Here is a 14,517-nt window from a genome sequence, read left to right as displayed (position 1 = left end):
GTTAGGAAAGGGTAGCGAGGTGGAGCTGCAGCAAGCACTAAGCATATATGGTGGCTAACATAGGCAAATAAGAGCGAGAAGAGAAGCAAAGCAACGGTCGTGAACTAGAAGTGATCAATAAGTGATCCTGAAACTACTTACGTTCAAACATAACACAAGAACCGTGTTCACTTCCCGGACTCCGCTGAAAAGAGACCATCACGGCTCCACACGCTGTTGATTCATTTTAATTAAGTTAAGTGTCAGGTTTTCTACAATCGGATATTAACAAATTCCCATCTGCCCGTAACCGCGGGCACGGCTTTCGAAAGTTCAAAACCATGCAGGGGTGTCCCAACTTAGCCCATTGTCGGTGTCAAAACCGGCGGATCTCGGGTAGGGGGTCCCGAACTGTGCGTGTAGGCCGGATGGTAACAGGAGGCAGGGAACACGATGTTTTACCCAGGTTCGGGCCCTCTTGATGGAGGTAAAACCCTACGTCCTGCTTGATTAATATTGATGATATGGGTAGTACAAGAGTAGATCTACCACGAGATCAAGGAGGCTAAACCCTAGAAGCTAGCCTATGGTATGATTGTTGTATATGGAGTTGATTGCCTACGGACTACAACCCTCCGGTTTATATAGACACCGGATAGGGTTAGGGTTACATAGAGTCGGTTACAATGGTAGGAGATCTTGAATATCCGCATCGCCAAGCTTGCCTTCCACGCCAAGGAAAGTCCCATCCGGACACGGGACAAAGTCTTCAATCTTGTATCTTCATAGTCCTGGAGTCGGGCCGAAGGTATAGTCCGGCTACCCGAACACCCCCTAATCGAGGACTCCCTCAGTAGCCCCCGAACCAGGCTTCAATGACGACGAGTCCGGCGCGCAGATTGTTCGGCATTGCAAGGCGGGTTCTCCTCCAAATCTTGTGTACCTGTAGGAATAATGTCTGATTTTTGTAATGTAGTGCTCCTCGGCTTCCACACCCAATAATGGCTGTCTTCCACGTGTCAAACACATGCGAAAAGCCGGGGTGTTTTTACATCCACACCCCTAGCCGTATAAATGAGCCGCCTATTTAACGGGATGGGGATTTAGGTCCAAACCACATCTCCTCCTTTCCGCGAGTTATCATCAGAGCGCTTCCAGCAAAGGTCCATTCCAACATGACCAGCCGTCGCAGCTCCTCCCCTCGCCCCTCCGGTCCCAAACCCGGGGACTGGGAGAGTTGCACCATCCCGCATAGCGAGTTAGTGTCGCTTCAGGCCAAGGGATTTCTCCCTCAGGCATACATGGTCCCGGTCCGAGCCGGTCTCGCCACCTACAATGGCTGAAAACAAACGGAGAGCACCCCCAATCTTTCTAAAGGAGAGCGGGTGTGCCTCGTCCCCTATCTAATAAGGGGACTGGGATTTCCAATTCATCCATTTCTCCGCGGGCTTCTGGAGTTCGACGGCCTCCAGCTGCACAATCTCACGCCCGCCTCCGTATTGCATATTGCGGGTTTCGTCGCCCTTTGCGAGCTATTCTTAGGCGTTGAGGCTCATTTCGCGATGTGGAAGAGGTTATTCTGCCTGGTGCCCCGATCTCAAGAGGGGTCTATATACCAAGTGGGCGGAGCCGAAGTATGGCGCATCGCCGGGACCGGATACCTATCCGGAACCCCAAAGAAGGCGTCCGAGGACTGGCCTTCGGAATGGTTTTACATAGATGATGTCCCGCTACCGGACCCTATCCGGGTCGGTCTCCCTGAGTTCAACAGTGCTCCATTGAAGAAACGCTTGAGCTGGCGGCCGCGGAGCTCTCAGAGAGAAAGCGACAGGGACGTCCTTTACCTGATGGGCCGGATAAGACTGTTGGCTCATTCCGGACTAACCGTGATTGGAGTCATGGCCGCATGCATTATGCGGGGGGTGCAGCCGCTTCAATATAGAGGCCACCCCATGTGGGATTTCAACGGGGAGGATGACGCCACACGTTACGGTTGTAAGGGGCCGGCCTCAGCCGCCGCCTTAGTAAAGATCTTATCCTCTTTGTACAAGGGAGAAAAGGAGGAATTCCTCCGCGTCAACCCGCGGGCCGGATTCAGCATGTACGATCCTCCAAGTTGGGTAAGTGAACAATTGCGCTTGCCCGTTTGTTTTATACTCCCATAGTTAGATAGGTAGTCTAACGACTTCAATGCAGGAACTGCGACAGGAGGTAAAGGATATAAACAGACGCCCTCCACAGCCCGAGGACCCAGAACAGTCCCTCAATCCGGACTCCGAAGAGGATCCGGACATATCGGTGGAGCTTATCGACGGGGTGTTCCATCAGCTAAGCAAGGACAATACCTTGGTAGCCATTATGGCGGATTACCCAGGGTTAATCCCGGCCTCCCAGGTGACAGAAACCGGGGTCTTATTCCCTTGAAAGAGATTCCACCCTCACGTAGCCCGGTGTTTCTGACGACAGCCGTGTTTTGCAGGGGAGATTTCCGAGGCAGGAAGCCGAACCTGCGGCGGCTAGCCAACGAGGGGCCGCAGGGCCCCGTGGGGCGAAAAGGAATGTAGTTCGGACTGAGATGCCGGCGCAAAGGTATAGTGCACCCTCTGTTTCCCTGGAGTTATTCTGTCAGGGCATATTAACGTTCGCGCTATCTTCAGAATGAAGAGACCTGCCGGACTACATCCGGAGAGGTTGCCAATCGCGCCTCCACCAGCCAGGCTCCAACGTCTGGCCAGGAAGCGGAGGCGTGCACAAGGCGCGCACCGGACGCTCCTCCGACAAAGGATGCGGACAGGCTGTCTGCGACAAATTCTGAAGTGGAGAGTGCCATGAACCACAGGCATCGCCGAACAATTCTGCGCGACGCTTGTTTCTCCCAAGAGGCTTTAGATGCCTTTAATTCGGGAGATGCGTACCTCCGTGCCGCTCAAAATGGTTTAGCCAGAGCCACGGAGCAGTATGTAAAAGACATACGGGTAAGAAAATTTTGGTTAAATATATATATATGCCAGTAGCCCCCGAGACTTGAAGCAGTTAGAGCAACTGATTTAAGGATCATTTAACATGCAGCTTCTTACAGAGAAGAATACCGTACTGTCCCGGGAGCTGGAAAAGTGCAAGGCCCAACTAGAGGTCGCACTAGCCGCAGCAAGGGAGCCCAAAGAGACCCCCTTAGGTAATATACACTTCGAAAGATTAGTATTGTGCGGTGTGGGTGCAAATCTGACAAATCATATTGCAGATGGCGCCGGACTCGATCCGGACAAGCAACAACTCTTACGCCGGCTAAAGGCCGGTGAGAGTATGTTGACAAAGGTGAGGCGAGAGAAGAATGATCTTCAGGATGCCAACACCAAGCTGGACGTCGAACTTAAAGATGTTCGTGGCCAGCTGTCGGACTCCACGAAGGAGAATCAGCGGCTTCGACGCGGCATTTTTAGTAAGTGCTTGAACGAACTTTGAAAAAAGAGTTCGGCGAGGAAGTCGACTAACAAAGTAATGTCTGTAGGTATGCTCACAGGTCGTCCTACAGAGGAGATGCCCAGTTCTACGGGTGACCTTCTTCCCGAACTCTTGCAACTGCACGAGCGAATTCGGCAGGCGATGCGGGGTATTGCCCAAGCCTTATGGCCTGCCCACTCCGTGCCCGAGGGCCTTGGAGAGCTTGCGGAGAAGCTGAAGGAAGCTCGGCGGCGCTTTCGGTTGTGGAAGATATCGGCCTGTCGACAAGGCGCTAGGGAGGCCTGGGCCATGGTGAAGACCCGTTTTACAAAGTCTGACCCAAACCACATGGCCGAGGTTGGACCAGTGGGGCCTGACGGGAAGGAGATCCCTGTAAGCTTAGTATACGGCCAAGTAGAGTTGGCCGCGAAGTATTCCCAGCAGGACTGTAAATTAGACAGCCTGTTAGATGGTATAGAAGAGGAATACAATCAGTCAGAATGACTGTGTAATTTTGAATTGACATGTGTAATGCCTTCTAGCCGGATTGTAGATCATTTGTCGTTGCCAACCTTTTCGCTTCAACCTCGGGACCTGACGGTCCGGAGTGTGTCCGAATACCCTAGCGGTTATATAAGAACCGGGGTATGCGTGGAGACCAGGCGTAGGGGTCATCAGTGCTTTATCAGACAAGTGCCCAACTAGTTATGTTATATTACATGGTTAGTAAGAAACATCTTCCAGAGAGAATAGTTCCGCTAAGGGTTCCTTTCGCTGGGAGGCATGCCCTAAGGTGCATGTCCGGACTGCGTGAAGAGACTTAGAAAAAAAAGCATCTGGGGGCGCATAAAATGAGTAAAAAGATCATCTTTTATTTCACCGACCGAATATTCCCTTAAGAACGCTAGCTTTCGGCTTCACCCAGTCTGAGGTACACATCCAGCTGACCCGACAGTAACAAACGCAGAGGTGCTCCCTTTACCGCCTAGCCGAACAATCGGGAACGTAGGGGTAAGCACAGGAGCCAGGCAACCCAGCTTGGCCAAAACTTAAGTCATATCGATGCATATAATGGTGAAGAAAAAAGGTACATGCGGAAGTTTGACGCATGTGTTGGGCGTGAAGCCCGTATAAATAAGCTTCTGTTAAAGAAGCCCCCAGGTTTAATGAGCGCGAGTGGCGCGTCACTAGATGAGCCTTTAAGGGCTATGAAAGAAAAAAAAATGGGAAGGAGAGAAATGTAAGACAGGAAAATACAAAATGGGATGGACAGAGGAAGGAGACGAACACAGAGTCCGGCGCTAGGCATAGAATCTTCGGAGACGGGTGACGTTCCACGGGTTCAGCTCGAGTCAATTATTCGATGCATCTCGCAGGCGGTACGCCCCACCAGTCAGGACTTGGTCGATTATGAATGGACCTTCCCACTTGGGCTTGAGTTTGTCCTTTTTCTTATCCGGCAGGCGTAGAACTAGTTCGCCAACATTGTAATTTTTGGCCCATACTTCTCTGCTTTGATATCTTCGGGCCTTCTGTTGATAAAATGCGGAACGGGCTTTTGCCACATCGCGCTCCTCCTCCAAGGCATCCAAGTTGTCCTGCCGATCGAGCTCGGCTTCTCTTTCTTCGTACATGCGCACTCTAGGTGAGTCATGAATTATGTCACAGGGCAGAACTGCTTCTGCGCCGTACACCATAAAAAATGGTGTGTACCCGGTGGTGCGATTTGGCGTGGTCCGCAGCCCCCATAGCACGGAGTCGAGCTCCTCTACCCAGTGCGTGTTAGATTCCTTGAGGGACCGCACCAGTCTGGGTTTAATGCCGCTCATGATAAGACCATTTGCACGTTCGACCTGGCCGTTGGTTTGTGGGTGATAGACGGAAGCATAATCGAGCTTGATGCCCATGTTTTTGCACCAGAGTTTTACCTCGTCGGCAGTAAAGTTTGTACCGTTGTCGGTTATGATGTTGTGGGGGACGCCATAACGGTGTACAACCCCGGATATGAAGTCTATCACAGGTCCAGATTCGGCCGTTTTAACAGGCTTGGCTTCTATCCATTTGGTGAACTTATCCACCATGACCAGTAAGTATTTTTTCCTATGGGTTCCACCTTTAAGGGGTCCGACCATGTCAAGCCCCCAGACCGCAAAAGGCTAGGTGATGGGTATAGTTTGGAGTGCAGTGGGTGGCATATGGCTTTGGTTGGCAAAAATTTGGCAACCAGCGCATCGTTGGACTAGGTCCTGAGCGTCTGCTCGGGCCGTCGGCCAGTAAAAGCCTGTACGGAAAGCCTTGCTAACAAGGGACCGAGCAGCAGCGTGGTGACCACCGAGTCCGGCATGAATTTCAGCCAGGAGGTTCCGCCCTTCCTCTTCGGAGATGCACCTTTGAAGGACTCCGGTAGTGCTTTTCTTATAAAGTTCTCCCTCATGGACTCTGTAGGCCTTAGATCGCCGCACTATGCAGCGGGCCTCGTTTTGGTCCTTCGGGAGTTCCTGCCTAGTAAGGTAGGCTAGGAATGGTTCTGTCCACGGGGCGATAACCGCCATTATTACGTGGGATGAAGGTGTAATTTCGTTGGCAGAGCCTCCAATTGTGTCAGATTGTTTGGCGTCGAATGGTGCGGCTGGGTTCGGGCTGTTATTTGCGGGTTCCCCCTCCCATGCTACGGATGGCTTGAACTATCTTTCCAAAAAGACGTTGGGGGACTGCATCGCGTTTTGCTCCGATGCGTGCTAGGACGTCCGCCGCTTGATTGTTTTCTCGGGCTATATGGTGAAACTCCAGCCCTTCGAACCGAGCTGACATTTTTAGGACGGCGTCACGGTAAGCTGCCATTTTTGGGTCCTTGGCGTCGAAGTCTCCATTTATTTGGGATATTGCGAGGTTTGAATCCCCGCGTACCTCTAGGCGCTGGATACCCATGGATACTGCTATCCGGAGGCCATGTAGGAGGGCCTCATATTCGGCTGCATTGTTGGAATCCGTGTACATGATCTAGAGCACATATTGGACTGTGTCTCCTGTGGGGGACATCAGGACGACGCCGGCCCCCAGTCCGGCCAACATTTTGGAGCCGTCGAAATGCTTAATCCAGTTTGAATATGTGTCGTACTCTTTAGGGAGCTCGGCCTCCGTCCATTCTGCGACGAAGTCGGCCAAAACTTGCGATTTAATAGCTCGCCGTGGCTTATAGGTTATATCGAACGGGAGAAGCTCGATGGCCCATTTTGCAATCCGGCCCATTGCATCGCGGTTGTTGATAATATCGTTTAGTGGCACTTCCGAGGATACTGTTATGGAACACTCTTGAAAGTAGTGTCGTAGCTTCCGGGATGCCATGAATACCGCGTATGCAATCTTTTGATAATGCGGGTACCGTGATTTGCATGGAGTGAGGACAGTGGACACGTAGTAGACCGGCCTTTGAAGGGGGAATTTGTGTCCGTCCGTTTCCCGCTCGACAACGAGCACTGCGCTGACAACTTGGTGCGTTGCTGCAATGTACAATAACATTGGTTCGCCGGTGATTGGTGCGGCCAGGACTGGTTTTGTTGCCAATATGGCTTTTATTTCATCAAGTCTGGCCGTGGCGGCATCCGTCCACTCGAAGTGTTCGGTGCGCCAAAGGAGGCGATAAAGGGGTAGTGCCTTTTCTCCCAAGCGGGAGATGAAGCAGCTTAAGGCCGCCACGCACCCGGTTAATTTTTGTATTTGTTTAAGGTCCTTTGGGACATCCAATTATGACAAAGCTCGGATCTTGGCTGGGTTTGCTTCAATTCCTCTACCGGATACAATGAAGCCCAAGAGCTTTCCGGCTGGAACGCCGAAGACGCATTTTTCTGGGTTGAGCTTGATGTCATATTTTCGGAGGTTATCGAATGTAAGCCTCAAGTCGTTTACTAGGGATTCGACATGTCTTGATTTGACGACCAAATCATCCACATACGCCTCCACTGTTTTGCCGATCTGGTTTGCCAGACATGTCTGGATCATGCGCTGATATGTTGCGCCGGCGTTTTTCAGCCTGAAGGGCATTGTGTTGAAGCAGAATGGGCCGTATGGTGTGATGAATGTTGTTGCAGCTTGGTCTGATTCTGCCATCTTGATTTGATGGTAACCGGAGTATGCGTCGAGGAAACACAACAAATCGTGTCCTGTGGTGGCATCGATAATTTGATCGATACGGGGGAGGGGGAAGGGATCCTTTGGGCAAGCCTTGTTAAGGTCTTTAAAATCGACACACAGGCGCCAGGATTTGTCCTTCTTTGGTACCATCACCAGGTTTGCTAGCCAGTCCGGATGTTTTATGTCTCTGATGAATCCGGCCTCTAATAGCTTGGCTAGCTCCTCTCCCATAGCCTGTCTCTTGGGTTCGGAAAAACGCCGAAGGGCTTGTTTGACAGGTTTAAATCCTTTTAGGATATTTAAGCTGTGTTCGGCCAGCCTGCGTGGGATCCCTGGCATGTCTGAAGGGTGCCAGGCAAAGATGTCCCAGTTCTCTCGTAGGAACTCTCGCAGTGCGGCGTCTGCATCAGGGTTCAGTCGTGCCCCGATGGAAGCTGTTTTATTGGGGTCCGTTGGATGGACCTGGAACTTGACTATTTCGTCAGCTGGCTTGAAGGATGTGGATTTGGATCTCTTATCGAGTATCACATCATCACTGTTAACTGTGGAGCGCAGCGCAGTCAGTTCCTCGGCCGCTAAGGCTTCGGATAGCGCCTCAAGGGCTAATGCGGCCGTCTTGTTTTCGGCGCGGAGTGCTATGTCCGGATCACTAGCTAGAGTGATAATTCCATTCGGCCCGGGCATCTTAAGCTTCATGTACCCGTAATGGGGTATTGCTTGGAAGATTGTGAATGCTTCCCGCCCTAGTAAAGCGTGATATCCGCTCTTAAAAGGGGCCACCTGAAACGTGACTTCTTCGGACCTGTAATTATCCGGCGTGCCGAACACCACATCTAGTGTGATTTTTCCTGTGCAGCGCGCTTCCCGACTGGGGATTATTCCTCTAAAGGTTGTGCTACTTCGCTCGACGCGGTTCCAGTCTATTTCCATTTTTTGAAGGGTTTCCTCATAAATGAGGTTCAGTCCGTTGCCTCCATCCATGAGCACCTTGGTGAGGCGAAAGCTATCCACTATGGGACTGAGGACCAATGCGGCTGGTGCTCGGGCTGTTCGGAATCTAGGTTCATCACTTGCGTTGAAGGTAATGGCAGTGTCGCTCCATGGATTTATTGTTGCAACTTGATAGACTTTGGCGAGGCTGCGGAGTGTTCTTTTTCACACATTGTTTGATGCAAAAGTCTCGAAGATTGTGAGAATGGTACTGGTGTCCTTGGGCTGGCTTTCTGCAGCCTCCGGAATTAAGAGGTCCTCGCCGATTTTGGCCACCTACCGGAGTATCCAACATGCTCTAAGGCTGTGAGTTGGTGTGGCGTCCTCTGTACTGTGAATTCTACAGGGTCCATCAAGCCATCTTTCCAGTATGGTTCCATGCCCTGTAGAGGGTTTTGGCTTTTTGGTGTTTATCCCGGGTGTCCTGTGATGATGCACCCTCTTAGTTCGGACGGGATTACTATTCAAGGCCGGATTATCCCAAAAATTTATTTCGGTTTTCCAGGCGCTTTCCATCGCACAGTATTTTTGTACTATGGACGCCAAGTCAGTGAAGCGTGTAATATCACGACGACTTACGGCGTTAAGGATTCCCTTGTCCGTGCAATTACTGTGGAAAATTGAGATTGCATCTTCCTCGTGGCAATCCTTTATCCTGTTCATAACCAGGAGGTATCTGGCCCGGTAATGATGTACTGTTTCCTCGGGCCTCTGCCTGATTTGGGAGAGATCGCTTATGATCGGGTGGGCGGGTGTCGTTGAATCTGAAACCTCGCCCAATCCAAGATTTGGAGGCCGAAGAGTTTCCGAACTCTGAAGTTCGGATTCTTGGATGTTGTCCAGTGAATCTGGCCCGTTGCCTGATCCTAAGCTCAGGTCTTGAGTTACATCTCCCCCTCCGCGGGTATCCGGCTTGGAGGGGTCGGGAATTCAGACGTAGCTAGTCCTTAAAATAGATGAAGGGTCGCCGCACTGCGTCTCTACCACGGCAACTTGGTAGGTGACTTGGGGAGAGTTAATTTCTCTTAGATCGGGTTTAAGCCCAACCTGGTCGTAATCCGTAGCGACCCCCAGGGCCGCGATGCGATCCAAGAGCTTGTTTACGGAAGAGAGCTCCATTGGATCTAGCTGCTCGACGAGCTCCGAGCTGACGTGTAGGTTGCTTTTGATGACCCGAGAGGTCACCGTCGGCGCAACAGCCGAACAGGCGGTCATGAGGAAACCACCTAGCCGGAGGGTTTGGCTGACAGCCAAGGCTCCCTTAGCAACGGCACCGTCTTTAAAGACGGGAGGAGGCATCCTTCCTGATTGTGACGGCACAGAGGAACTCTCAATGAAAGCACCAATGTCGGTGTCAAAACCGGCGGATCTCGGGTAGGGGGTCCCGAACTGTGCGTCTAGGCCGGATGGTAATAGGAGGCAGGGAACACGATGTTTTACCCAGGTTCGGGCCCTCTTGATGGAGGTAAAACCCTACGTCCTGCTTGATTAATATTGATGATATGGGTAGTACAAGAGTAGATCTACCACGAGATCAAGGAGGCTAAACCCTAGAAGCTAGCCTATGGTATGATTGTTGTATATGGAGTTGATTGCCTACGGACTACAACCCTCCGGTTTATATAGACACCGGATAGGGTTAGGATTACATAGAGTCGGTTACAATGGTAGGAGATCTTGAATATCCGCATCGCCAAGCTTGCCTTCCACGCCAAGGAAAGTCCCATCCGGACACGGGATGAAGTCTTCAATCTTGTATCTTCATAGTCCTGGAGTCCGACCGAAGGTATAGTCCGGCAACCCGAACACCCCCTAATTCAGGACTCCCTCACCCATCACAAACTCTCACGGTCAATTAAGGATATTCATTCTCCCAGGACGGCCCGATTAGACTCGGAATCCCGGTTACAAGACATTTCAACAATGGTAAAACAAGACCAGCAAAGCCGCCCGATGTGCTGACAAATCCCGATAGGAACTGCACATATCTCGTTCTCAGGGCACACCGGATGAACACTACGTACAACTAAAACCAACCCTCTAGTTTCCCCGAGGTGGCGCTGCAAGTGGCTCTATTTTGGACCAACACTCAGAGGAGCACTGACCCGGGGGTTTAAAATAAAGATGACCCTTGAGTCCGCGGAACCCAAGGGAAAAAGGCTTAGGTGGAAATGGTAAAACCAAGGTTGGGCCTTGCTGAAGGAGTTTTATTCAAGGCGAACTGTCAAGGGGTTCCCATTATAACCCAACCGCGTAAGGAACGCAAAATCAAGGAACATAACACCGGTATGACGGAAACTAGGGCGGCAAGAGTGGAACAAAACACCAGGCATAAGGCCGAGCCTTCCACCCTTTACCAAGTATATAGATGCATTAATTAAATAAGAGATATTGTGATATCCAACATATCCATGTTCCAACATGGAACAAACTTCATCTTCACCTGCAACTAGCAACGCTATAAGAGGGGCTGAGCAAAGCGGTAACATAGCCAAACAACGGATTGCTAGGAAGGTGGGATAGAGGCTTGACATGGCAATATGGGAGGCATGATATAGCAAGTGGTAGGTATCGCGGCATAGCAATGGAGCGAGCAACTAGCAAGCAAAGATAGAAGTGATTTCGAGGGTATGGTCATCTTGCCTAAGATCCCGCAAGGAAGAAGAACGAGTCCATGAAGAAGACAAATGGACGTAGTCGAACGAATCCTCACAAACACGACATTATCGAAACTAACCCGAAGAAGCAACACCGGAAAGAAGCAAACAACATAGTAAACAACCACCACATAAACATGGGATGATGCACAACCAAGTATGATGCATGTCCGGTTTTAAAAGGCTTGGCATGGCAAAGTGCACAAGCAATCCTACAAATTAAGTGGAGCTCAATATGCAACGAGTTGCATATTGACGAAACACCACAGCAAGTTATTTAGTTCGATCTTGTTTATGTACCCAACAATATTAAATGTTGATTAACATGGCAGGAGGTGAAGCATATGAAGACTACCTATCTAGGCAAGTTTAAATGAGGCCGAAAATAACAAACAACAAGTCTGGAAAAATCCTCATGTGCATATATTAGATTTGGTACTGCTCTGCCCTAAACCATATTTTAGAGTTATTAAACATGCAAAGTGATGCCACCATGTTAAACTAGGCATTTTTCTACCCCATTTACATATAAAGATTATTTAAAACCAAGCTACGGTTATTTAGTTATGAATTAAATCATTTTAACATGGCATTTGAACAAATTAATGCAAACAGCAGTTTAAACATTCTAAACATAGATAAAAGTTGGATATTAATAAACTAGACAAAATTCTAGACATTTTACATATAAAGTTTGTTTTAATCTGATGCACGGTTAATTAGTTAGGATATGCATGAAGTGCAAGGGTGTTTCTATAAAATGGGCAGTCTCTGGATAAAAGAAAAAAATGCAACAGGAAAAAAACACGCATGGGCCGAATCTGGAGGAGCCGTGGAAGGTCACCCATGGGCTCGGCCCAGTAGATGTAGCGGCTGCATGGGCTGGCTGCGGCTTGGTGCGTTGGGCCGCAACGTTCACGTGCTAGCTCAGGTCGGGGTCAACGCGACCGATGCAGGGGAAGCAGGGTGTGCAGCTTGGGTCGCTCTCCTTGCGGAGCAGAAGCAGGGGATGTGGGGGAACGGGAGGATCCAGGATATGTGTGGAAGGCCGGATCCAGCGGCGAGGACTGCGACGGCGTCAAGACGTCCGGCGGCGACGGTCGCAGCTCCATGGGGATGGCGCCATGGGTTCCTGCAGGGGGAAGAGATGGGGAGGTGAGGGGTATCCACAGGAAGCCGAGAAAAGAGAAAGGAGGGGCATGGCAGTGAGCGGGACGACCTGACGGGAGGCTATTCCCGCGAGCTCCAGCGGCAGCGCGGTCGACAGCCGGAGGGAGGCAGGGACGCGGGGCTCCGGTCAGGCGAAGCCCTCCCGCTCGAGGTCTACGGTGGCTTTTGCAGGTCGAGGAGGGCCAAGGGGAGCTCCTCGCTCGGGCGTTGGGCGAGCACAGGGATGGAGGTGACCGTCTCCAACGTCGGCGATGACGAGGCGATCAGGAACGTCGGGGTGAGGTGTGAGACGACAAGGAGGAGGTAGGGCCTCGGGTGCTCGTGGACGAGGGGCGCGTGGAGGTGGCTATGGAGCTCAGGCATCAAAGCAGAGGAGGCCAAAGGGATTTGGATCAGGGACGCATGCACTGATTGGATGGGGATGGATCCCGAAGTGGGAGATGAGTGCGGCGGCGGCGGCAGGGACAAATGTCCTAGATTTTAGGGTTTGTCTAGAGATGGACAAAGGGGAACTATATATAGCAAATGGATTTTTGGGTTAGGGGATAATCGGACCCTCCGATTGCAATCGGACGATCACGAATAAAATAGCTAGGGAGTCCAAATAAAAAAACGGTGATGTTTTGTAGATGTTTGGGGATGGTCCGGACACAATGGTGATGACTGCCCGGGTCAGGTCCGGGGAAGTTTCGGACGCGCACGTGAGGGGTCGGTGCACTGTGCAAAGAGGGGTTTTCGGACCGTGCGATCGCATCGGACGGCTCCAGCCGCGAAGAAGGGTAGGTGGATGGACTAGGTGGGCTGTGGCGAGGCTGAGAGCAGAGAAGAGAGAGAGGGCCCGGCAGCAGTTTTCAGAGACCGAAAACGTCCGACGTTAGACCGGCAGCAGTGCCGCTATAGTTATACGTTGGGGCATCAAACGGACTCCGAACGCAATGAAATTTGACAGGCGGTCTACCTACACTAAAATAAGACTGCACGCCAACTTTCAACCCATTCCGAGAACATTTTACGGCCACTTATAAAATAATATTTCGGACATGCCTGGACGCGTGCGAGTGTGGTTGGGCTCAGAACGAACAACGGACGGAACTGGGGAACCCGGACGGATGCAAGTTTTTAAAAACATGATGATGCAATGCGGATGATGACATGACAATATGCAACACGCAAATGAAAGACAAGGCAACAACAGCGAATAACCGGAAGACACCTGGCGCATCGGTCTCAGGGCGTCACAACACTCCACCACTACGAGAGGATCTCGTCCCGAGATCTAGGATGGCACCGGAGAGAAACGGAAAAGGAAAGAGAAGAGGTAAAACTAAGTTTCTTCTTTAATAAACGAGTGAAACCATGAACCTTGAGAGGTTGAACCATTTGAGAAAAGAAAACAACGGAGATGATCGAAATTGAAAACACTCCATTAGAGAAGAGGAACAAGGAACCTTTCTAGACCCTTGTAGGTTGAAAGACATAAGAAAAGTGTTACAATGGACAATAGGTACATGCAAGCACTTCGATTGAAACGAGAAGTACAAGGAACAATAAAGGTCAATTACGAAAACACTCCGGTTAAACCAAGATAGAGAAGGAATAAGAATGATATAATTTGGGCAGCACTCCGCCTGTAAATGGAAGGAATTGAACATGAACTTGACAAGATGAGAGGATACTTGATGAAATCAACAACACACTGCCTCCAGAACTACTGAAAGAATGGCACAATGGGTAAGAAAGATTTCAGACAGCACTCCGGTTGAGAAGGGAGGTAAAACTTGATAAGATGAAAAGAACTTGTAAGGAGGGCACGACACTCCGGTTAAATGGATAAGCACGAAAAGAACATGACCTTCACAAAACGAGATGATAAGTGAAGAGAGCATCATCACAATGCCTCCGGAACAAATGTAAGAATGGAATCAAAAGAACGGAGGAGAAAACAACATCTTCTACATCAAATGAGCTTGAAAAATCATCTTTAGGAGAAGGGTCGAACGGAGTTGTTGGAAAACCAACAACGAAAAGAGTAAGCTTGTTGTGGGCTTATGAAAAACATGCCAAAATTATGAGGTGAAATTCTGCCACTAACGGAAATAATGGATTGGATTGAATCAACAAGGAGACGAGAAACCTATTTCACCAGGAG

This window comes from Triticum dicoccoides, chromosome 2A, assembly GCF_002162155.2.
Source record: "Triticum dicoccoides isolate Atlit2015 ecotype Zavitan chromosome 2A, WEW_v2.0, whole genome shotgun sequence".
NCBI classification, from domain to species: domain Eukaryota; kingdom Viridiplantae; phylum Streptophyta; class Magnoliopsida; order Poales; family Poaceae; genus Triticum; species Triticum dicoccoides.
Note: the sequence above shows the minus strand (reverse complement) of the source record.